This window comes from Strigops habroptila, chromosome Z (assembly GCF_004027225.2).
Source record: "Strigops habroptila isolate Jane chromosome Z, bStrHab1.2.pri, whole genome shotgun sequence".
Classification (NCBI taxonomy): Eukaryota; Metazoa; Chordata; class Aves; order Psittaciformes; family Psittacidae; genus Strigops; species Strigops habroptila.
In genome coordinates this window covers 81,620,804-81,643,979 of record NC_044302.2, presented here as the reverse complement: position 1 = coordinate 81,643,979, position 23,176 = coordinate 81,620,804, and the positions used below count along the sequence as shown (strand labels likewise).

General features: G+C 40.8%; 1 protein-coding gene and 1 long non-coding RNA gene across 2 annotated transcripts in view; one reads left to right on the top strand and one right to left on the bottom strand.

Annotated features, from left to right (window-relative positions):
• PDE4D (phosphodiesterase 4D) overlaps nucleotides 1-23,176 on the bottom strand; it is a 407,986-nt gene that overhangs the window by 136,943 nt on the left and 247,867 nt on the right. The gene's annotated exons all lie outside the window — the stretch shown is intronic.
• On the top strand, nucleotides 9,708-10,825 carry LOC115619461. Its single transcript, XR_003995027.1, has 2 exons — nucleotides 9,708-9,778; nucleotides 10,743-10,825. It is a non-coding gene; the product is annotated as an uncharacterized LOC115619461 (long non-coding RNA).

Here is a 23,176-nt window from a genome sequence, read left to right as displayed (position 1 = left end):
ATACGAGGGGAACATCTTTCTTTCAGGAAAAACTAGAATACAAAAATGAATGTAAGATCACAGTTGAGAAGCAGACCGCTGTCACAGAAGGAAATCCAATACACTCAGAGAGTTTAGCCTCCTCTTTCTGTGAAGTCACTCAGATGCCATTACCAGAAGTGGCTAAATTGCTTATATATTTCTTTGAATTGGTGGTGTGATGAAGCAAGTAGTTAGGAAAAGAAGTAGCTTCTCAGACCTGTAATATTTACATCAATACTCTAGAGTACTCATGGATAGAGCTCACAGGATCCAGAAAATAGGTATAAATGTTTCCCAGGGCTAACACTAGTATGCATTAGGAAGCTTCCTGGCAAACACGTCCTGCTGAAGAATCATCACTTATAGCTACAATGACAATAAACACTTGGCACTGTCATAGAAGATATGGTTACATGTACCCTGTGCTTAGTGGCAGAGATCTTTGGCAAACAGTGCCCCAGTCAGAAGCTGACAGGAAAAAACAGTTGTGTTTACTCCTGGCTAACCTCCCATCCCAGAGAATACAGCACAGACAGAGGTTCAAAGAGCCAGGAGGTGCGATTGTCACGACAAAAGGAGGTTGCATCCCTCAGCATCATGCAGCTTATAATTTTTTTGCACAGTCTTTTGCACAACTGAGCTAAAGCCAACCTGTCTTCAAAAAGTGCGTCTCCCAGAAAATAGAGAAGGGTTGTGGATAGAAAAGTCAAAAGAGATGAAGGCCTAAAGCCCAAACTATAACAACCCTGCACACAGAAGATAAGATAGTTCGTTTCACCAGTACAATGTGCACACACAGATACCTACTAGAAATCAAGGCCAGCTTCAGAGGAATGTGGACAGAAGGCAGCTGAATAAGAAATTGCAGTTGTCTCTTAAGGCAAAGAAATGTTTGCAAACTAGAGCAAAAGTGTTGCTCTAGATTCCCTATGCCAGTGAAAGCTCCATTAAAAGGAGACATAATTGTATTTGACAAGCAAAATTTTTTTTCACACTGTTGTAACAACACTCCTGTATTTGCAATAAACAATTGCTGGCAATAAATCACATATGAATTCTACTTCCACAAAAAATGATGTTGGGATGTGTTAGCAGCAATTATCACTTAAATCATAGCATATATTGTTCAAAGCTTAAAAGCTCAAGGTATTAAGAACTTCAGAGATCTAAAATTTTTATACTTTGCTTTTTCAAAATTGTTTCTGTCCTGGGTTCAGCTATAGCAGTCATTTTTCTCCTGCTTAGTAGCTGGTGCAGTGCTGTGTTTTTTAACTTTCAGCCTGGGAACAACGCTGATAACACCGATGTTTTTAGTTGTTGCTAAGTAATGTTTATTCCAACCAAGGACTTTCTCAGTCTCATGCTTTGCCAGGGAGGAGGGGAAGCCGGGAGGAAGCAGAGACAGGACACCTGACCCAAACTAGCCAAAGGGGTATTCCATACCACAGCACGTCATGCCCAGTATATAAACCGGGGGGAGTTACCCGGAAGGCCCAGATCACTGCTCGGGTCGGGCTGGGTATCGGTCGGCGGGTGGTGAGCAATTGTATCCTCTCCCCTTGTTATTTCACTAATCGTTATTATCATTGGTGGTAGCAGTAGTGGTTTTGTGTTATACCTTAGTTGCGGGACTGCTCTTATCTCAACCCGTGGGAGTTACATTCTTCCCATTCTCCTCCCCATCCCTCCGGGAGCGGGGGGAGGAAGAAGGGGGGGGGGAGTGAGCGAGCGGCTGTGTGGTTCTGAGTTACCGGCTGGGCTCAAACCACGACAGTTCTTTTTGGCGCCCAACGTGGGGCACGAAAGGTTGAGATAACGACAGATCTGACCAGAGTGTGTTTAATCATATTTGTGATAAGCATTCATTGTTACTACTCGTCACAATGGTGATTATTTGGCTCTCAGACGTGTTGCGCTTGATCTCAGAGTTTCAGCATGTTGTACCTTACTTACAGCCACTATTTGCTGTTTTAGCGTTTATCGGCTGGGGGGCCTGGGCTAAGGTTCTTGTTTCACTGTACTTCATGGTAATGACTTGTAATACAATAGACTCATTGATCATGAAACTGGTCTGGTTTGTGCTTCCAGCGTGGCCATCACCACTATACATTGGGAGGTATATAATGAAATATTTTAGCAATTGCATATCTTTTTTTTTCTCCTCGGGGGGTAAACTTACGAAGGAAGCATTCTCTTTCACCCCCCGTTCCCCCACCAGCCTATTTGCAACAGCAATTGAGAGTTCTGAAGGTTTTAGATGGCCTTTGAGTACCCTTGAAACCTGCCTGCTGATTGTGCTGGGGATCAGCATGTTGGCAAACATACGGAGTGTGTTTTACCCACGGCCATCCCGTCGTAGGAACATCCTATTTCGTTTAATGTCAAAAATTCAGCAGTATCAGGTTCGAATCTGGTCTAGGGTTAGACGACGATATAGGAGGACCACCAGGAGATTTTCCCTGAGGCTGGACAGTTATGAGTGGCAGGGTGTGTGGGATAGTATGGGCAAGTACCTAGGCCAGTGGGCCCCTCCAGTGCTTTGGAACTTCACCACTGAACAAGTGCAACATCCGGAAAAACTAGTAAAACACTTAAACGAGGTGTGCTGTCGTCCTGGTTATACCAGAGAGGGACAAATCATGGCAACGTGCTGGGGCTTGGCCTATGCCTACAGAGCCCTGCTCAACACTATCCAGCACCTTCAAAGGGAAAAAAATGTCTCTGGATCTGATGGCAAAGCAACAGACAACGCAGCTATGCCAACTACAAGCACAGCAGCTACTCAGACCCTGACCACAACAGTCAACACAGCTACTCCAAGTACAGCAGCTACATCAACCCCAGTGACAAGCACAACAGCAACTCAAACCCTGACCACAACAGACAACGCAACTACTCCAACTTCAAATACAGCAGTTACACCAACCCCAGTGACAAGCACAACAGCTACTCAAACCCCGACAGCAACAGACAATGTGGCTACTCCAAGCACCGCAGCCACACCAACCCCAGTGACAAGCACAGTAGCTACTCAAACCCCGACAACAACAGACAATATAGCTACTCCAAGCACCACAGCTACACCAACCCCAGTGACATGCACAGTAGCTATTCAAACCCCGACAGCAACAGACAATATGGCTACTCCAAGCACTGCAGCTACACCAACCCCAGTGACAAGCACAGTAGCTACTCAAACCCCGACAGCAACAGATAATGCAGCTGTTGGTGTTACTCAACTCCCAAGCACAACAGCTGCACCAACCCCAGCAATAGACATTGCAACCACTCCAATCCTAGTGGCAGACACTGCAGCCACTCCAACCACAGTGACAAACACTGCAGCTAAACCAAATGTCCAGTTTGTGACAATGTCTGTTGCCCCTGTAAGCAAAAGCAAACGAAAGGCACAAAGAGCAACCCGTGAAGCGAAGAAAGATGAAGACCCAGTGCCATTACTATATGCAACAGCACCTGAACAAGAGTCACTACTACGTGGGTCAGAGGAAGAGGAAGAAGAAGAAGAGGTCACTTCTCGACCCCGGACCTCAACCGAACTACGGAATATGCGAAAAGATTTCACCCGTCTTCCAGGGGAGCACATTGTCACCTGGTTGCTCCGGTGCTGGGACAATGGGGCCGACGGTCATGAACTAGAAGGTAGGGAAGCCAAGCAGCTGGGATCACTTGCTAAGGAAGGAGGAATTGACAAAGCGATTGCAAGAGAGAAGCGAGCCCTCAGTCTTTGGAGGCGGCTCCTGGCAGCTGTGAAGGAAAGGTTTCCCTACAAAGACGATATTACGAATCGCTCAGCCAACTGGACCACGATAGAGAAAGGCATCCAGTCCCTGAGGGAATCAGCCATTATAGAGATGATCTATCGTAGGCCGGATTCCAGGAACACATCCGTAGACCCAGATGAAGTCGAATGTACACGACCCATGTGGCGGAAACTTACACGGAGTGCGCCATCATCGTATGCCCACACATTGGCATCAATGACCTGGAATGACGGAGTATCACCAACAGTGGATTGCCTGATTCGTCAACTCCGAGAGTTCGAAGACAATCTCACCCCTTCCATCATTTCAGCTGTGGAAAAACTGTCCCAGGAGTTCAAACAATTGAGAGACGATTTATCCGATCTATCCAGCTCTCCACGCGTACCAACCCATGTCTCAGCTATCAACAGAAGGCGCCCTACTGCTCGAGAAAGAAAATATACGAGGTACACGCCACGGGCCACCCTATGGTTTTACCTGCGGGATCATGGAGAAGACATGAGAAAGTGGGATGGAAAACCTACTTCAGCTCTGGAGCAACGGGTGCGTGAACTGAAGAGGAGAACAATGGTCAAGGATGATCCTCCCAGGAAAGCTGCTGCTCCAGTCTCTGGCGAGCAGTTTCCCAGATGGAGCGAAAGAGCTGATTTTACTCCAGCTCCTGTGATAAGGAATACTAATCCCTTTCTACAAGACAGAAGTGGAGAATTTTGTGATCACTATTAGAGGGGCCCTGCCTCCAGCCAGGTGGAGGAGAGGGATAATCGGGTTTACTGGACTGTGTGGATCAGATGGCCTGGCACATCAGTCCCACAGAAGTATAAGGCTCTAGTAGATACCGGTGCACAGTGTACTCTGATGCCATCAAGGTATCAAGGGGTGAAACCCATTTCTATTTCTGGAGTGACAGGAGGATCCCAAGCGTTAACTATGCTGGAAGCTGAAATCAGCCTGACTGGGAGGAAGTGGCAAAAGCACCCCATTGTAACTGGTCCAGGGGCTCCATGCATCCTTGGCATAGACTATCTCAGGAGAGGGTATTTCAAAGACCCAAAAGGGTATAGATGGGCTTTTGGTATCGCTGCCTTGGAGACAGAGGAAATTAAGCAGCTGTCCACCTTACCCGGTCTCTCAGAGGATCCTTCTGTTGTGGGGTTGCTGAAGGTCGAAGAACAACAAGTGCCAATTGCGACCACAACAGTGCACCGGCGGCAATATCGCACCAACCGAGACTCCTTGATTCCCATCCATAAGCTGATCCGCAGACTGGAAAGCCAAGGAGTGATCAGCAGGACCCGCTCACCCTTTAATAGCCCCATATGGCCAGTGCAAAAGTCTAATGGAGAGTGGAGATTAACAGTAGACTATCGTGGCCTGAACGAAGTCACACCACCATTGAGTGCTGCCGTACCGGACATGTTAGAACTTCAGTATGAACTGGAGTCAAAAGCAGCCAAGTGGTATGCCACAATTGACATTGCCAATGCATTTTTCTCAATCCCTTTGGCAGCAGAATGCAGGCCACAGTTTGCTTTCACTTGGAGGGGCGTCCAGTACACTTGGAACCGACTGCCCCAGGGGTGGAAACACAGCCCTACCATCTGCCATGGATTGATCCAGACTGCACTGGAACAGGGGCAAGCTCCAGAACACCTGCAATACATTGATGACATCATCGTGTGGGGTGATACAGCGGAAGAAGTTTTTGAGAAAGGGAGGAAAATAATCCAAATCCTGCTGAAGGCCGGTTTTGCCATAAAACGGAATAAGGTCAAGGGACCTGCACAGGAGATTCAATTTTTGGGAATAAAATGGCAAGATGGACGCCGCCAGATCCCCACAGACGTGATCAACAAGATAACAGCAATGTCTCCACCAACTAACAAGAAAGAAACACAAGCTTTCTTAGGTGTTGTGGGGTTCTGGAGAATGCACATCCCAAATTACAGTCTGATTGTAAGCCCTCTCTACCACGTGACCCGGAAGAAGAATGATTTCAAATGGGGCCCTGAGCAACAACAAGCCTTTGAACAAATTAAACGAGAAATAGTTCATGCAGTAGCCCTTGGACCAGTACGGGCCGGGCCAGATGTGAAAAATGTGCTCTATACCGCAGCTGGGGAGAATGGTCCTACCTGGAGCCTCTGGCAGAAAGCTCCAGGGGAGACTCGAGGTCGACCCCTTGGCTTTTGGAGTCGGGGATATAAAGGATCCGAGGCCAGCTATACTCCCACTGAAAAAGAGATACTGGCAGCCTATGAAGGGGTTCGAGCTGCCTCAGAAGTGATTGGAACTGAAGCGCAGCTCCTCCTGGCACCCCGGTTGCCTGTGCTGGGCTGGATGTTCAAAGGCAGGGTCTCCTCTACACATCATGCAACTGATGCTACATGGAGTAAGTGGGCCGCACTAATTACACAACGAGCTCGAATAGGAAATCCCAGTCGTCCAGGAATTCTAGAAGTCATCATGGACTGGCCAGAGGGCAAAGATTTTGGGATGTCACCAGAAGAGGAGGTGACGCGTGCTGAAGAGGCCCCACCATATAATGAACTGTCAGAGAGTGAAAAGCAATATGCCTTGTTTACTGATGGGTCCTGCCATGTTGTGGGAAAGCATCGGAGATGGAAGGCAGCTGTGTGGAGTCCCCTGCGACAAGTTGCAGAAACTGCTGAGGGAGAGGGTGAATCGAGTCAATTTGCAGAGGTGAAAGCCATCCAGCTGGCCTTGGACATTGCTGAACGAGAAAAATGGCCAGTACTTTATCTCTATACTGACTCATGGATGGTGGCAAATGCCCTGTGGGGGTGGTTGCAGCAATGGAAGCAGAGCAACTGGCAACGCAGAAGTAAACCCATCTGGGCTGCTGCATTGTGGCAAGATATCGCTGCTCGGGTGCAGAACCTGGTGGTGAAGGTACGCCACGTAGATGCTCATGTACCCAAGAGTCGGGCCACTGAGGAACACCAGAATAACCAGCAAGTGGATAAAGCTGCTAAGATTAAAGTGGCTCAGATGGACTTGGATTGGCAACATAAGGGTGAATTATTTTTAGCCCGGTGGGCCCATGACACCTCAGGCCATCAAGGCAGAGATGCAACATATAGATGGGCTCGTGATCGAGGGGTGGACTTAACGATGGACACTATTGCCCAGGTTATTCACGAATGTGAAACATGTGCTGCAATTAAGCAAGCCAAGCGGTTAAAGCCTCTCTGGTATGGAGGACGATGGCTGAAGTACAAATATGGGGAGGCCTGGCAGATTGACTATATCACACTCCCACCAACCCGCCAGGGCAAGCGCTATGTGCTTACCATGGTGGAAGCAACCACCGGCTGGCTGGAAACATACGCTGTGTCCCATGCCACTGCCCGGAACACTATCCTGGGCCTTGAGAAACAAGTCTTGTGGCGACACGGCACCCCAGAGAGAATTGAGTCAGACAATGGGACTCATTTCCGGAACAACCTCATAGACACTTGGGCCAAAGAGCATGGCATTGAGTGGGTATACCACATCCCCTACCATGCACCAGCCTCTGGGAAAATCGAATGGTACAATGGGCTGTTAAAAACTACACTGAGAGCAATGGGTGGTGGGACTTTCAAACACTGGGATACACATTTACCAAAAGCCACCTGGTTGGTCAACAGTAGGGGATCTGCCAACAGGGCTGGCCCAGCCCAATCAGAACTTTTACGTACCATAGAGGGGGATAAAGTTCCTGTGGTGCACATAAAGAATTTGTTGGGGAAGACAGTCTGGGTTATTCCTGCTTCAGGTAAAGGCAAACCCACTCGTGGGGTTGCTTTTGCTCAGGGACCTGGATATACTTGGTGGGTAATGCGGGAAGATGGGGAAGTCCGATGTGTACCTCAAGGGGATTTGATTTTGGGGGAAAACAGCCAATGAACTCAATTGTACGCTGTTGCCTGCTCTATAACACTTTTATAGCCCACCAGCTAGATATCTTCAGGTCACCAGCCATTGACCCTGACTTCCCTCCGATCATCACCTCAACAAAGAATGAATTTTGAGGAAACCAGATGAGCTCAGCAGTGACCAGATGAGTTTGGCGGTATCATCAGCAGGCAACAACCCAACACCATGTACCGTCCCTCCTGCCCTGAAAGACTATTACAAGAGATGGAACCTGACATCATGGACTGGATGAGTTCAGCAATTTTACAGGGATTGGTCCATGGACTAGGGAACGATATCTTTCTCTGTGTGTGGGTGTGGGTGTATATATATGTGTATATATGGGACAGGGGTGATGGTGTGCTGAGAGATGTGGGATCTGAGCATGACGTGAATGGTATGGAATAAGGGGTGGATACTGTCCTGGGTTCAGCTATAGCAGTCATTTTTCTCCTGCTTAGTAGCTGGTGCAGTGCTGTGTTTTTTAACTTTCAGCCTGGGAACAACGCTGATAACACCGATGTTTTTAGTTGTTGCTAAGTAATGTTTATTCCAACCAAGGACTTTCTCAGTCTCATGCTTTGCCAGGGAGGAGGGGAAGCCGGGAGGAAGCAGAGACAGGACACCTGACCCAAACTAGCCAAAGGGGTATTCCATACCACAGCACGTCATGCCCAGTATATAAACCGGGGGGAGTTACCCGGAAGGCCCAGATCACTGCTCGGGTCGGGCTGGGTATCGGTCGGCGGGTGGTGAGCAATTGTATCCTCTCCCCTTGTTATTTCACTAATCGTTATTATCATTGGTGGTAGCAGTAGTGGTTTTGTGTTATACCTTAGTTGCGGGACTGCTCTTATCTCAACCCGTGGGAGTTACATTCTTCCCATTCTCCTCCCCATCCCTCCGGGAGCGGGGGGAGGAAGAAGGGGGGGGGGAGTGAGCGAGCGGCTGTGTGGTTCTGAGTTACCGGCTGGGCTCAAACCACGACAGTTTCATTGAAATCCTTTCCACTTCAGTTCTTTCCATTTCAGTTCTTTACATTCCGGGTGTTTGGAATTTTTTTTTTATTGTAATATTTTTTAGTTTGTATTGCATTTTTGTATTTAGTTTATCAAATTTAATAAATTTTTAGTTGCTTCCACTTCCCTAGACTTCTACTAAATGTATCAATGCCCACTTTATGATTTGGGTTCTGGAATTCCCTGCTACAGCTTTGCCACATACAAGCAACAACCTTTAAAGGGAAACAAAAAGGATAGGATCTTGCCTTGGAAGGGTGCTGAGATTGGAATATATTGAGTGTATGTGCTCATACTGTGTTTTATTTTATACTTATTGTAGAGTCTGAGCACATTCACTGAATACCTGTTATGTTGAGAAAGATAATTCTTGTCACTAGTGCAAAACAAATGATAATCTCCAACAATGGATCATTTGGGTCTTATTGTTTTCAGGTTTTATCGCATTATTTTAATACTATAACTAATAACATTACCTAAGATGGCTGCCTGATGCTCCCTATTATAAGTCTCTGTTTTCTTTTTACAACTACTAAATTCTGTCCACTGGAGCTGAAATTTTCCTTACTGTTTTTTTTTTTTTTTGGGGGGTGGGGGGGGGGTTTGTTTGGTTTTTTGTTTTGGTTTTGGTTTTGGTTTGGTTGGTTTTTTTTGAGGGAAAATGGGTCAACTGTTGAGGAGAAAGTGGCAAAGAAATCTGTATTTTTTTCATATTTAAAAAATATCTGGGAGCTATTTCATGAGATATTCTAGTGACTCATCTTTCGCAGCAGAGAACAGAATTCAGCTAAGTGTCTGCAAAATGAACTTTTTGCCGATTCTGTGAACATCTTTATAAATTTCAAAAAGTTAGAAGCTTAGACCAACCTTTAAATCACCTCAGAAATGTGCATTATCAAAACAAATATTAAGTGATACATCTCCTGCCTTGCTCAGAGTCTAAGAGGTCTCTGCGGAACAAGCCCGTGTCAGTGGGATACTTGTCTCATTCACCGCAGAAGATGGGTACTGAATCAGGCAAAGGTCTACAGAAAGGTAAACATGCTTTTATCATCAGGAACTTGAAATAATATTTGCCCAAGCTGCAGAGCACCTGGTACTGAACTAGTCATGCCAACTCTATCACATGTCACTAATTACATGTTCCTCATTCTTGCTCTGAAATGCTGTTGCTCGAGCTATGTGGGCATCAGTAGTTAAAAATACAGATTAATTCAAAACATCTGAGCTGCTACTGGATGGATTAAAGGCTCATCAGATCCATGATTCTGTCTCTAGTACTGGCCAAAAACATATTCCAGTGGAAGAGAATAAGAAGCAGAGTGTCAAAGTGATACAACCACAGTGTATCCCAGCCCTTCAGCATTCTCTCACCCTTTTATGAAAACAGTGCTCTGAATATACGAGTCATTCTGTGACAAGCAGATCAAAAAACTCGAAGCCCTAGACATCTCATTTTGCATATTCAGTTTAGGGAATACTTTCCGTTTAATCTCTGTGTTTTAATTCTCCACGTTAAGTAAGGGTGATAATACTTCCTCATATCACGTGAGTAATACAAAAATTAATTTAATAATCTCTGAGAAGCAGTAAGGTGCCACAGTGATGAAGACCATAGAAAAGCCAATGAAAGTACTAAAACTGCTATTCCTGAACAGGAGGTTGTCAATACAGAACATGGTTATATGATGAGCAGCTAGAAAAGAAAAGAATACTAAATATCTCATGAATTGAGTTGCATTCATTCTGTGCACTCAATGAAGTAAAAGCAGCATGGAATTATACCAGTAAACTCTTTATCAAATTATTTATGCACAGGACTAAACCAAGGTTCCTAAGTCAATTGTAATGTTGCCGTTTCCTTCTTTTCTGTTTGAATTTTTAATCGTAACATGGACATGAGGCTATTGTGTATATCTTTGTGTGCATGTTGGAGAGACGGCCTAGTCTCTCAAAACTCTTATATTTGCTGTTGTTCTTCTCCAATTTTCTTTTCCAGCCTACTGTCACTATCAACAGCCATTAATGCTAGACCCTCAAAAATTTCAGACAAATGCAGTGTTGCAGATTTGCTATCTAATGGTTAGTATATAGATGAACATTTTGGTTATAATCTCTGTGTTATTCATCTTCTGCAAACTTCAAGATCATTGGAACATTTCATTCATAGTCTCATTATGATTAGTTACTACTGTAATATAAGTGTGTTCTAACCAAAACCTCTTATACTCCTGCATTGTCTATGAAGTTCCTGTTAGTCACTGTAAGATCCCTATTGCACACTGTCGGACTCTGAAAGCAAAAACTATAAAGCAAAAGCTATAAAACTATAAATCGAGTACTTTGACTATTAACAAAACAAAGAACATATTATGAGATGTAAAATTACCATACATATTATGCAACTCTGATTTGGAAGAATACCTAAATGAGCAGAAGCCTACAATTCTCAAGAACTATTCACAAATTAACTAGAAACGAGAGAAAACAAAACACCAGCTGCTACAGTCTTGAAACGCCACACAAACAGCTAAGTTAAGCATGTCTCACCAAAGAAATTAGTCTTTCTCTGTGGAGGAATGTGGTAATAGAAATATCAGTTTTCAACTCTTTACTTGTAACAAGACATTTTTTCCACCGTTGTAACACCGTTGCTTTTGGAACAAGCTTTGTCTTTGACTATTTTTCCCTGACATCTGGTTATTTCATTCTGTTGATTCCAGAGAATCAATAATTTTGCCAAATAAAAAGTACTTTTTAAGCAGGTGTTTTCAGCAAAACCCAACCTACATGTCCAAAACTCTGCTAAGCTGATCACACACGTGGCTGTATGTTTACGTGCCCTCCCCAGCTGGCACCATTGTAGATATACCATCCATCACCGTGTCTAACCTCTAATTCTGGAGCAGAACTCACTGTCAAAGTTTTTGGCTCCCATAGAGAAACCTGAAGCAGACATGGGGCCCCCTGGCAGCTGAGGGAGGGACACTGCTATTTTACTGTATAAGCTAATCAGGAAATCCTTTGTTTCATTCTTTACTTTTGCAGGAATGAATTTGGATAAGAGGGTACAAAAACCTGTTCTTTCACTGGATGAGTCATCCTGAGTGATGAATCATTTTACCCCCTTCTGTGCTTCCATTTCCCTACCTGCAAAATGGGTACTTTGTAAAGTACTAAATGCTCTGGCCATTAAAAACAAAAATATTTCATAAGAGCTAAAATTGCTGTTACGGGGGTAGTACTAAAAGCCATAGAAATATCAGAAACATTGCTTTTCAAGAAACTATCAAACTGTCAAAAAAAGATTTGTGTGGGAAAAGGAGACATGTAGAAATTTTACCGGTTTTCTTCAAAGCAAACATGAAAAAATGCAAAGAATAGAAGAAAAGAAAGACTTGCTTATTTACTTGTTTCTGTAAATATACTTTTCAAGACCTTCTCATCATTAAAAAAGGAATGGAAGAAGACATTAGACCTGGTATTTATGTGACATTTGGAAGCAAAATGGAGGGAGTAATGGCAACCCTTTTCTCTGCCAGCCCCCACCATCAAAAAAAAAAAGAGAAAAACCGACTACACCAAAAATTTATTATAAAAAATGTTATGAAAAAAGGTTTGTAAAAGAAAAAAGAAAATCTTTTTCACTTCAGACAAGAAGTTGGTTAGATTTTTATTAGAATGTGGCTTTATTTTCTGTCCACTGTATGTTGGTCTTCTGTATCATCATTATGAATTCTCCTTTCAGGCAGAATGATTTTTTTTTTTTTTATTTTTCCCAGAATAAAAAAAAAGAAAAGAAGAAGGGAAAAAAAAAAAAAAAAAAGGACTACAGCATTTAAAGAAAAAAAAAAAAAAGAAAAAGAAAAAAGAAAAGAAAAGAAAAGGAAAAGAAGAAGAGTAATTATTGCAACAGAGGAAACATTACCAAGGTCTAAAAGAGAAAAACCTGACAGTGGCCAAATACATGCTTGGCATACCCCACTATACAGCCCTGCCAGGACAGCGCATGAGTGAGCATCTCCTCCTGGGAAGCTGGTAGTTGTGCCTTAAGGAAGTCTCGACAGTACATATTTTCCTGTACTTTTCTTTTTTTACTCCCTCCACCCATGGCTCTTTGCCAACTGATGGGAACCTGCCCATCCATGAGAAAGACATGCCATTAAAAAGGCAGTCAACTGAGAAGGCATGTGTACTGTTATCTATCTTCTTTGAAATTTTTCTTTGAGGATTAAAAGTTAAGGCAATAAAGACAGAACCTCATTTATACCTGACCTCTCTAACGCGTGACTGAGGTAGCACTGACTGAAATACCAATACAGTTTTTGCTAACAAACTTCAGTGTCAACATGTAAGTGCAACTTACAAACAGTAAGCATAAATTTGCAGAATATTCATGGGTTTGTACAGTTTCAGAGATTTATACAAGGATGCTTGAGACATGAAGTTTTTGATTAAAACAAAACAAAATCCTCAAGGAGTATTTAAAATAGAGAAAGAGGGAATATATGTGCTTATACTTCAAATATTCAAGTTCCTACAATTCCCTGACACCTGAGGAAGTGAAATAACCAATGACAATATCTACATATTTTTAATCTTCATGAACTACTGTGTTACACAGTAATATCTGTGATTGTCTCTATGTTCCATCCTTTATGGAAAGCTGGATTTAATCTATGTTCCGAGCAGCTGCAATGAAGAATATTGCACAAGAGCTGACTCTGCAAAGCTAAATTTCAGGAAATGGGTCCTTTTCTTTTGCTTTAATGAATACAGTGTCTGAGGCTAATTTAACATCAAAAGAAAAGAGGTAAATTTGAAACCAGGTACTGGTCCTGAGCCACTGAGAGACGGTACAGCAGTGCCAAAGAAGTTCAGAAGGCTGCTCTCAAAATTGTTTTTCATGAGGATTTTTAGGATAAAATCTGTAATATGATAAGAGAATATATGCACACTTAGAGAAGAAGAGCGGCAGATAAAGGTGGAATGGACTGGACGTGTGGAGAAAGAGGAAGAAATAAAATAAAGGATCTTTATCTTGCAAGCTCATCCTTTTTAGCATATAAACATCTCTAGCAAACAAAATTCTATTTACCAATACTTTTCATTAAATATTGAAGAAAAGGGATGTAGTCATGAGCAAAAGCACATTCCAAGAGCTGCTAGCCCTTAGATTTTCTTCTTCAGTTAAAACACTGCAGTAGATTTTTAACTAATATTATGATTTTATTATGATTGTATTTCAATAGTGTCTTCCAAGGAGCTCTGAAAGTAATTAGAAAGTCACTGGAAAGTAACTTTTTCCTCATTTTCTTAGTCTGGATTTCTAATTACCAATGAATATGCATGCTTTCTATTCATCTAAAACCATGTAATGATACTGAGATCATAAATATGATGTTATATTTTACTGTTGAAATAAATAATTGTGAGAAAGTTGCAAAGGCAAAATATCAGTAAGTCATAAGTTCATCTTACTGACACAGGTGGGACTGCATATCTGAGGTGGAAAAGCTGTTTGGACAAGATGATAAGCTGTGATGGCTTTACAAAATGTCATTTCCTAGTTATTAATTTCCCGCTTTTTCCAAGAATGGAAATTCCAAGAAGAAAACCACATTGCTTCACAGCTGTGAATGCCCTGCTTGCCAAAAATGCAAATGTAATCACTGTTTGTGAATCAAAAGACAAGTGGTGGCACTGCTGATAAATATAAGTAAAGACTTCATGGAAACATAGACCTCTAGATCTGAAAGTCAGATTTGGAAAGGCTATCAGTGCATGTGCATAACAGCAAGGACATCCGTAATAAACTGGCCAGTACCAAGAAGAATGTAGATGTAAGAAAGAAAATCCTTTTAAGAGGCAATTGTGGCATTTGAGTTGCCACAAATACTAAGGCTTTATAAAGGCTGCTGCCACCACTAGTGGTTCAAAAAACAGTTCCTAAAATTTTTCCAGCTCAAATCTCTGTCCCTTAAAGAATAGCAAACACACATCAGAGATTAAGTCACTAATCATAGTGTTAAGAAGCATAAAAACAGTGTCTGCGTCAATATCAACTGAGTCATTTTGAACTTTTTTTTTTTTTTCAAATGTCCTGGACCCTACACAGCATTTAACCTAAATGGACATTTCAGTCATACTGAAACCTAGGCAAGTATGGGTCTTCCCTTAATAGTACATAATTCGGAGCAGATGGCACTAAAGTGACTATCAAGGGACAAGAGGGACATTAAAAGAGATTGGCTTGACCAGTGTTTCTAAGGGGATAAACCAAATAATAAACTTCTGCAGACTAGGCTGGAAAGGGCACAGCTTCTATATCATTGGGTGAGCCAGCATCATTTCCAGGCTCATTAAATGAAGGGCACCTGAACAGCTTGCTTGAGAACTGACACAGAACAAGTTGAACAAGCTATCAATTATCCAATTGTAGTGCCTAGCACTGATCATCAGCAAGCTCTGAACCACGGGTCTCATTGGCTTGAGCCATGTGTTCTCTTACCATGCATTCCAAAAATACTCTAGCTTTTAAAAGATCTCTTATGCTGTGTATATCTCCACTTGAACATTATATTTTTTTTTCTCTGTCTCTATTACTCCTTGATTCTTGTCAGATTTCCTCTATATTTGGATAAAAATGATAGATTAATGTCACCAGGATTTGCTGTGGTAACAAGTAAGAGGGGTAACAGCCTAGTAAACAGCTTTACTGTCCTTGGGTTCTAAATCACTCATTTCTTTCTCTTGTAAAGCTTATCAGTACATTTTGAACTGCTAGCAACTTGAGGCAGACAAAAGCATCAAATCAGGACTTAAGCATAAGAAAGAGGGAGAGAAGATAACTATGTAGTCAGCTCTTTGGACACTGACTGTCTTTCCAAGCTAGTAGGGTAGCTATCGAAATGTGCACTGAACAATGAGCAGTAATACTGAAACTTTGTTTTTTGGGATACTTCATGTATAATGAGCTGCTGAGAAGGGAAATATTATGTTTCAAATTTTAAGGGTCTGTTCACTAAAGCACAAGAACTGAAAATTATGAAAGGTGCTGTAAAAGTCGATCTACAGTACTGAAGATTTTGTGGACAAAACAGCCAAAATGCTCACTATGCGAGATGCAAACCAAAGAGCAGCCAGAGTGACTTAAGCAGAATACTTTTTTCCTTATCAAAGAAAAGGCACACATCTACTATCTCATTATCTGATACATACAGAGGTTTATAGTGTAGAATAATGACAGAAAAGAAGTCAGGGAAACATCACTTTTCCAGGCTGGAGAGAAACAGATCACAACAGCTCCTGACATACACCCAATTCCTTTTTTCGGCCCTGATTTACAGAAAGAACACAATGAGGTCTGGTTTGACTTTTTCAATAATCTCCGAAAAAATAAATTGTGAAAGTGGATATTAAAGAATAAATAAATCCACAGAAGTTTAGAGAAGAAACAAGAGCCAGAATATGAGCCAGGAAGGAAAACCCAATTGCTGTAAATAAGTATTTGCTTAATTTATGGTATAGAGTTTCTTCCATGTAAATTAACAGAAGACTTGTTTCCAAGTAAACAAGGTGCCAGGAATGGTCTGAGCAGAGTTTATTCGAAACAGCAGCTTGTACTGCATGAATTGTTTGACTTCCAGGCGATTGAATGATTGGCAAGATACAATATTAATAGTAGGAAATGAAATTATTACAGAATTATAGGATATTTCAATTTCTGTATTCAGTAGTGGTTTAAAGACTAAAGTAATGTAAAACTGAAAACAACAAAAAAACCTGAAACTCATTTGGAAGCACTAGCAACATCGCCCTAAATGTTCCTTTAGCCTAGCTGCCTAGCTACGGACTACTTTCAAAATGTACTTTACAGAAGCATGCTCAAGTGGAGCAGTCCCTTGTATATTTTTAATTGCTTTCACATCACTGAAGAATGCTTAGAAGAAAACTTGTGTTACAATGGAAGTGGGTGAAGACTTGGGACTTTGGAATCAGCAAGGGATCTCTCCAGGGCCTTAGTTCAATTCACAGTCCAAAACAACGTATAGTGGTTTTTTTCCCCCCTTTCCATTACTGACCTTTTTAGGGTAACTCTGTGTGTTTCTTTTCAGTGGCCAAAAAAATATGCAAGAACAGTAATTAGGGACTAATATGGCCTCTACTCCTGAAAAATGTCTGCTGATGAGTATAACCAGAACAGCTACCAGCGGATATACTGATCTTACTTTTGTTCTTTTGTGACTTGGAATCTTCATTTGTTGCAAATTTTCATTTGTCACAAGTGAACATGTTCCACTTTACCGTTATTGAGTCTGTCAGAGCTAGCTGAAGTAGTGGTCTTACAATCTTACTGCAAGTGAAGACCTACTAGCTTTTCAATATGTACCTTTATTTGATCATGTTTCTGAATACAAAATGGGGCTGTACCTGCTTACAATTCTGTTATGCAGCTTCAGACTTAACAGACTGAAAATGATGAAAAAATGTACACAGGAATTGGAAGAGATCTATCTAGCATCTGTGGAATGGCATTTCAGGCGGACGTCCTTTCTCCATATTTCCTTTTTCCTACGTACTCGCAACCCCAGCAGATGAAGGCAATTATCCTAACATCTTTATGCAAAGCATGAAAAATAAATATACACATGAATCCAGAATAAGAAGTAAATATACAAAACAAAATGATGTTTTTTGCTTTATAAAAAGTTGCCAACGTCACTTGGCAAAACTTGAAAAACCCATTTGTTTATAGATCACGCTGGGAAGATACACAGCACAGGTTTGCACAGATGTCTGAACATGGACAGGCTCCCTAACAGTCCCTGGTGAGAGAGCACAGAGGAAAGCTGGGAGCACCTGTGTGTGTTAGGATGTCACTCCTGATTTTCTGAAGAGCCCTCCAGGCCTATACCATTTCCTCTGTTGACTGCACAAGCATGGGTGTCTCTTTAAAAAAACAAATAGCAGATCTTTTTCTCATCTTTTAATTTCTGAAAATTTGAATCAAAATTTGTAACTTTTTCTATCATCATTAAGTCTTTTACTTTTAAATGTAATAGCTGAGAATTTCACATGATGGTAAGACTTTGGTTTATGTAAAAATTACTAGATCTATGCCAAGTCGAAAACAATAGAAGCAGATGCATTTTTCTGACCAAAAAAAAAAAAAAAAAACCAAAACCAAAAACCAACCACGGCTAGAACAAGAGTTAAGATAGGAAAAAGAAAATAGTATTTATGCATACAATTTAATTCAGAAACACCCCATGGTGGCATAAGACGGTAACACTAAGACTACAAACTGTTTGTAGTCTTAGTGACTTGTGTCAGTACAAACTTAGTGTTTGTAGTCTTAGTGACCTCTTAGACACAGAGGGTCACCTATGGAAGTGCAAGACTTCATTTGTCATATATACCATAAAGACTACAGAAGTCACACTGTGGCTTCTCATATTAAATATGAAGAAACCTAACTTGTGAGGACTTACTCAGATCTTTAGCACACCAGACACACTTGGAAAATACAGAAATACAAAAGAAGAAACTGCAAGTTATAGTACATATATGTACTATATGTGTTTTACATGATGTGTTTTACATAGATATGTAAATATATACACATCCACAAAACCACATTTATCCAAGTTTAGAGGCATCGTGTGTAAAGTGCAAATAAACTAAAAGGATTAAGCTGTTTAGAACATAACCGGATTTGTGATACAGCAATAAGGGTATCAGTGTAGGAGACGAAAGCTGCAGTAACACAATTATGTGATTGCTCAGTTTTAGGCATTTTATATCTGGATGGTTTGAAGGCGAAAACTGAAACCAAGTGATTTTTTTTCAATGGAATGAAGTTAACATTATGAAAATAACAGATGTGTTGCAGTCTCACAGGGGCAAATTTTCCTGACATTGAAATGAGGAAGGCTATTTCAAACTCAGTTGGAAATGAAGATTTAAATGCAAATAAGGAGGATGCAAAAATGTTAAAAAAAAAAAAAAAAGAGAGAAGTATAAGCAAACTAGCTATGGAATCAGACCCCAGATAGAAAGGCAAATGTACAGAGGTATGCTAAGAGGAAAATAGATGTTGGCTAAGCCAAGGAAACGTCACATGTCAAATGACAGCACTGCTCACAAGCTAACTACAGACTTTTCTGAGACAATAAAGATGATTATGAATATAAAGCTCTAAGAAGGAAGCCCTTGCACTGTATGTATGTAGCATCTCTGACCTTTCTTTGAAACATGTTATGGGTACATGTTATAGAGCTATTTGTAGGGTCTTCTATAATTACACATGGATATTTTTTCAAAATGTTGATAACTAAAAAATATAATTTCATCCAAACCAAAACTTCTCTCTTACACACAAATTATTGCTATTGTTATTACTATTACTAAGGATAAATTTCAGAATTATCAAAACTTTCTTCATCAAAATAAACCCTTTTTTCTAGTCTAACATGATTTTTTAATTCAAATAGTTGATTTGAGAAATAATTTTCAATTATTAAATTGAACTAAAGCATAATTAAACTACTGAAAGGAAATTTTTCAACTGATCTTTGCAGAATTTATTTTGAGGTCTCTGACAAAATAAAAGACAGCTATTCATACTGCTGAAGCAATCTTTTTTTTTTTTTTAAATGCTTAACACTTCCATAGAAGGGGAAATGTCTTTCTTAATTATCTATAGAGGAAAGTATTTTGACTTAGTACTTAAGGTTTTGAGTTTTTATAACAGCACCATTAGGTGCTGTTATAAAACTAGCAAATTAAATGGAGAAGAAACAAATATAAGTAATGAGATCCTCTGTGCTTCTTGAATCCTCGAAACTGAGCTCATAAGCAAAATCAGTTTCTGCCCTTTAGTTTCTAAAGCTGAGCACTGTTCTATCTTTTTATACATAACAGGTTTGAAAATGTTTCCTAATTTTTGATGAAAGAAAAACATATTTAAAAGATCATTTCATACTATAGCCATGTCATGCACCTATTTAAGTCACACACACACACATCTACAAAGTATCACCAATGACAACAACTAAAGGAGGTTTACAAGTCTACTTAAACTTTTTATAATGCGACTTAAGAAACATGTTCTAGTGCCTATTAGCCTGAATTAAAAGCCAAAGTAGCTGAAATCTGCTGGGAATCACAGTACTGAAGTTGAGTCATTTGTGCTGTCATTAGTATGATAATGACGATGTCACTGTTTAGCGACTTCATGGGTGTTAACTGACCACACTTTGAGCACAAGTTTCTTTCAATATTATGTTCAGCCAAAGCAGTTAGTTTGTTCTTGCTGCTGTGTTCTAAAACATTATATTCTGTTCTGAACTGCCCTTGCTTTGTATTAATACTCTCATATTATAAAATAATGCTATAACTACTAAATATTACAGTAATAATTCAGCATACTAAGTTAGTTGCATTAGAATGAATTAATCTGGTTAAATGTGCACTCTGCAGCTGCCCATATACAAGTTAGATTCCATTTATATGTAAAATTATATTATTATGTATTATTAATATACAGTGGAGCTTTTGTTGATAAGTTCAGTGACATCAAAAGCACATCTCCTCCTGAGACAGACACCTCAAATATGTGATGTAAGTCATACCCAGAAAGTAAGTAATTCTCTCCACTGAGAGCCAGAGATTACTAGCTCAGTTACAGCGGATGTCTACCTTTAGGTGAGCTGTCTGTTATGCCTTACACTGTAATTGTGCTTCTCAGGAAATTTTGTCAGAAGAATGATGCCTCTCATCTTGGAAAAAAAATAACGGAACATTTCAGCCAAGATAAGGGAAGGGAAAAAAAGAGAGAGGATTTTGATCAAGGCATTTCAACACTGATCCAGATTTGGGCGACCTCCTATCCTCAGTTGAATAAGCTGTAAATGGGCTTTTGGTCCTTAAGACTGAGCTCCCCACGAAGCTTGCTGCCCTCTTGCTTATGTTATGCTTGGGATAGACACTGACGTGGCTTGTCTCCACTGCTCTCAATGTCCAGTTACATTTGAATGGAACTTTGTCCATAACCAGATAATCTACAGATTTGCACAGGGAGGTGTGAGAACAAACTGTGCTGTAAAGACAAGATTATATCTTCAGGAAAATTTGGAGTGGATTGTTTGAACACTAAAGTGAGTGGCAGAGAAATACACTGTGTGATTGCATGTGGCGGAGGAGGGGGAAGAATATATGTTTTTCTGAATATAGCTTGAAAGAGAATGTCTCTGAAGAAGTGCCCTTTGCTGGAATTAAACTTTTCCATTTGTCCTGTTTGGCATGGTTTGCAATATTTTTGTTTATTTAAAGAAACACTGATCATTTTAAGACAGCAGTTCCTATCACACTGATGTTAAAGTAATTGGATTTAATGTTCGCAAGTCTAATACTCTCCAAAAAAAATTGCAGAGATGCAAAAAGACTGTTTCGGCCAGAAAAAACAGTAAAAATTCTCTAAAATTGCTGACTCGACTTGAAATGGAAGCCAAAAAACCTAGCAGCATACTGGGCATCACCAAGAAAGGTGCTGAGAAAAAAAGCAGGCGTTATTTTACTACTGTATAAAAACCCTGGTGTGTTCATGTTTTGAGTAATGCCTACTGTCTGGTCTATATATTGCAAGAACACAGTAATGTTTGAGGAAATCCAATGAACAACAGCTAAAACAATCAAGGGATGGGGCAGAAGCCTATTTAGGAAAATCTAAGGAGTCTAAAAATCTTCAGTTTCTATAGGAAAAGGCTGACGAGGTTATGACCAAACTGTACAAAATCATGATGTTGGTGGATAAAGTGAATGCAGAATCTTTCGCCAAATCCCACAATGACAGATCTTAGAGACATTTGTTGAAACCAGCAGGACATCACTTTAAAACACAGTGAAGAAAGCACTTTCCTATGTAAAACGGTTCTCAGTAGGCTGTGGGGGAAGACAGAATCATCAAATTAAAAAAAGAGACTAGACAAATACATAGGCAACAGGTCCTTAGATAGACTTTGAAGCGAACGGGCAAGGCTGAACCCTGTAACACTACGACACTAGTAGATGCTGGTCAATATGGTGGACATGGACTGCAGAAACTGGACAGGCTTTCATTTTTTCCTGTTGCTGCAGATGCAGACAGAATAGTAGATTAAGTAGGCCACTGGTCAGGGCCAGCAGGACATGTCTTATATTGTTAAAAAATACAATACTTGGATCACCTCGAACTCTACCCTTAATTCACTAGACAAAACAGCATCTGTTCCCATTTCATTTTGCAAAAAGAACACTGTTTAACATACCACACTGTGGAAAAAAGTGTAATGCTGACTATGCAGGCTTTATCAGTATCACTAACACTGGCAGAGTAAATAAAAACACACATACCACCTCGAATTTCTATGGTCATCATGATCTAAGGCCCATACTGCTTATGAAAGCCTCTTTTACTAAATTAAGTCACATATGAATTTCATAGAAGTCAGACTTCGTGGAAGAAAGGTCATTTCTAGCTTGCAGGCTTCGTTCAGCATTCAGAAACCCCTCAATTATGCATGTGATGTTTGGTACTTCAGTGTCTTCATGAGTTTGTACACTGTGCAGTCTGCACTGAACTTTCCCAGTGGACTGTACTCAGTATCTCCAACTACTAAAAGTGTAATTGGAAATTATGTGAGGATCCAAACGTCTTTTGTTCAACAATAGCTTCATAAGCTACAGCAACAGGGGACAAGTAATATTGCCAGCACTGACAACAGGCACTTGCCTCCCACAGGCAATAATAATAATGGAGAGGAAGAAAGATTCATGCAGTACAGGAATAAAAAGTGGTATGCATGCTATTAATACTATTCACAGTAATATTTTCATGCTGTTCTCTGCCCTGTAGATAAAGATTCCTTCAAAGAATAAGTTGTTTCTGTTCGTGATCTCCCCAGCACTGGGATTCCCAGTCTAAAAGTCAGTAGTTATTTCAAATATAGCTCTGATGCCATTAACTGATACATATATGACTCATTCAATAGCATTTATTACATATATTTATCATCTTTATGCTTGCTAGCACCAAGCAATTAACCAAGGAACTGTTTTGGGATGGCAGTGTGAAGTAGCCACAGCTACCTCCTGGCAGATATGGGTACCAAAAGATTAGGTCACCCTTATGACAGACTTCTACTTTGTGGTACTGTTAAGTCAGGAAGCCAGTGCAGCTATGTCAGGTCAGTACAGCTGGATCTTATCTCATTCTTCTGTCCTACCCCTTCTGCCCCAGAACACCACCATCAACTGATGTTGGGCCCCAACATCTGCTCTCCATTCAATAAATGTTTTATTTAGCAGCCTTATTGTGATCTACATATTAAGGCAACGGTCATGAAAAGTTAATCGAATAGATGTTTTGTTCCCCTTCCCTATCAATGTGTT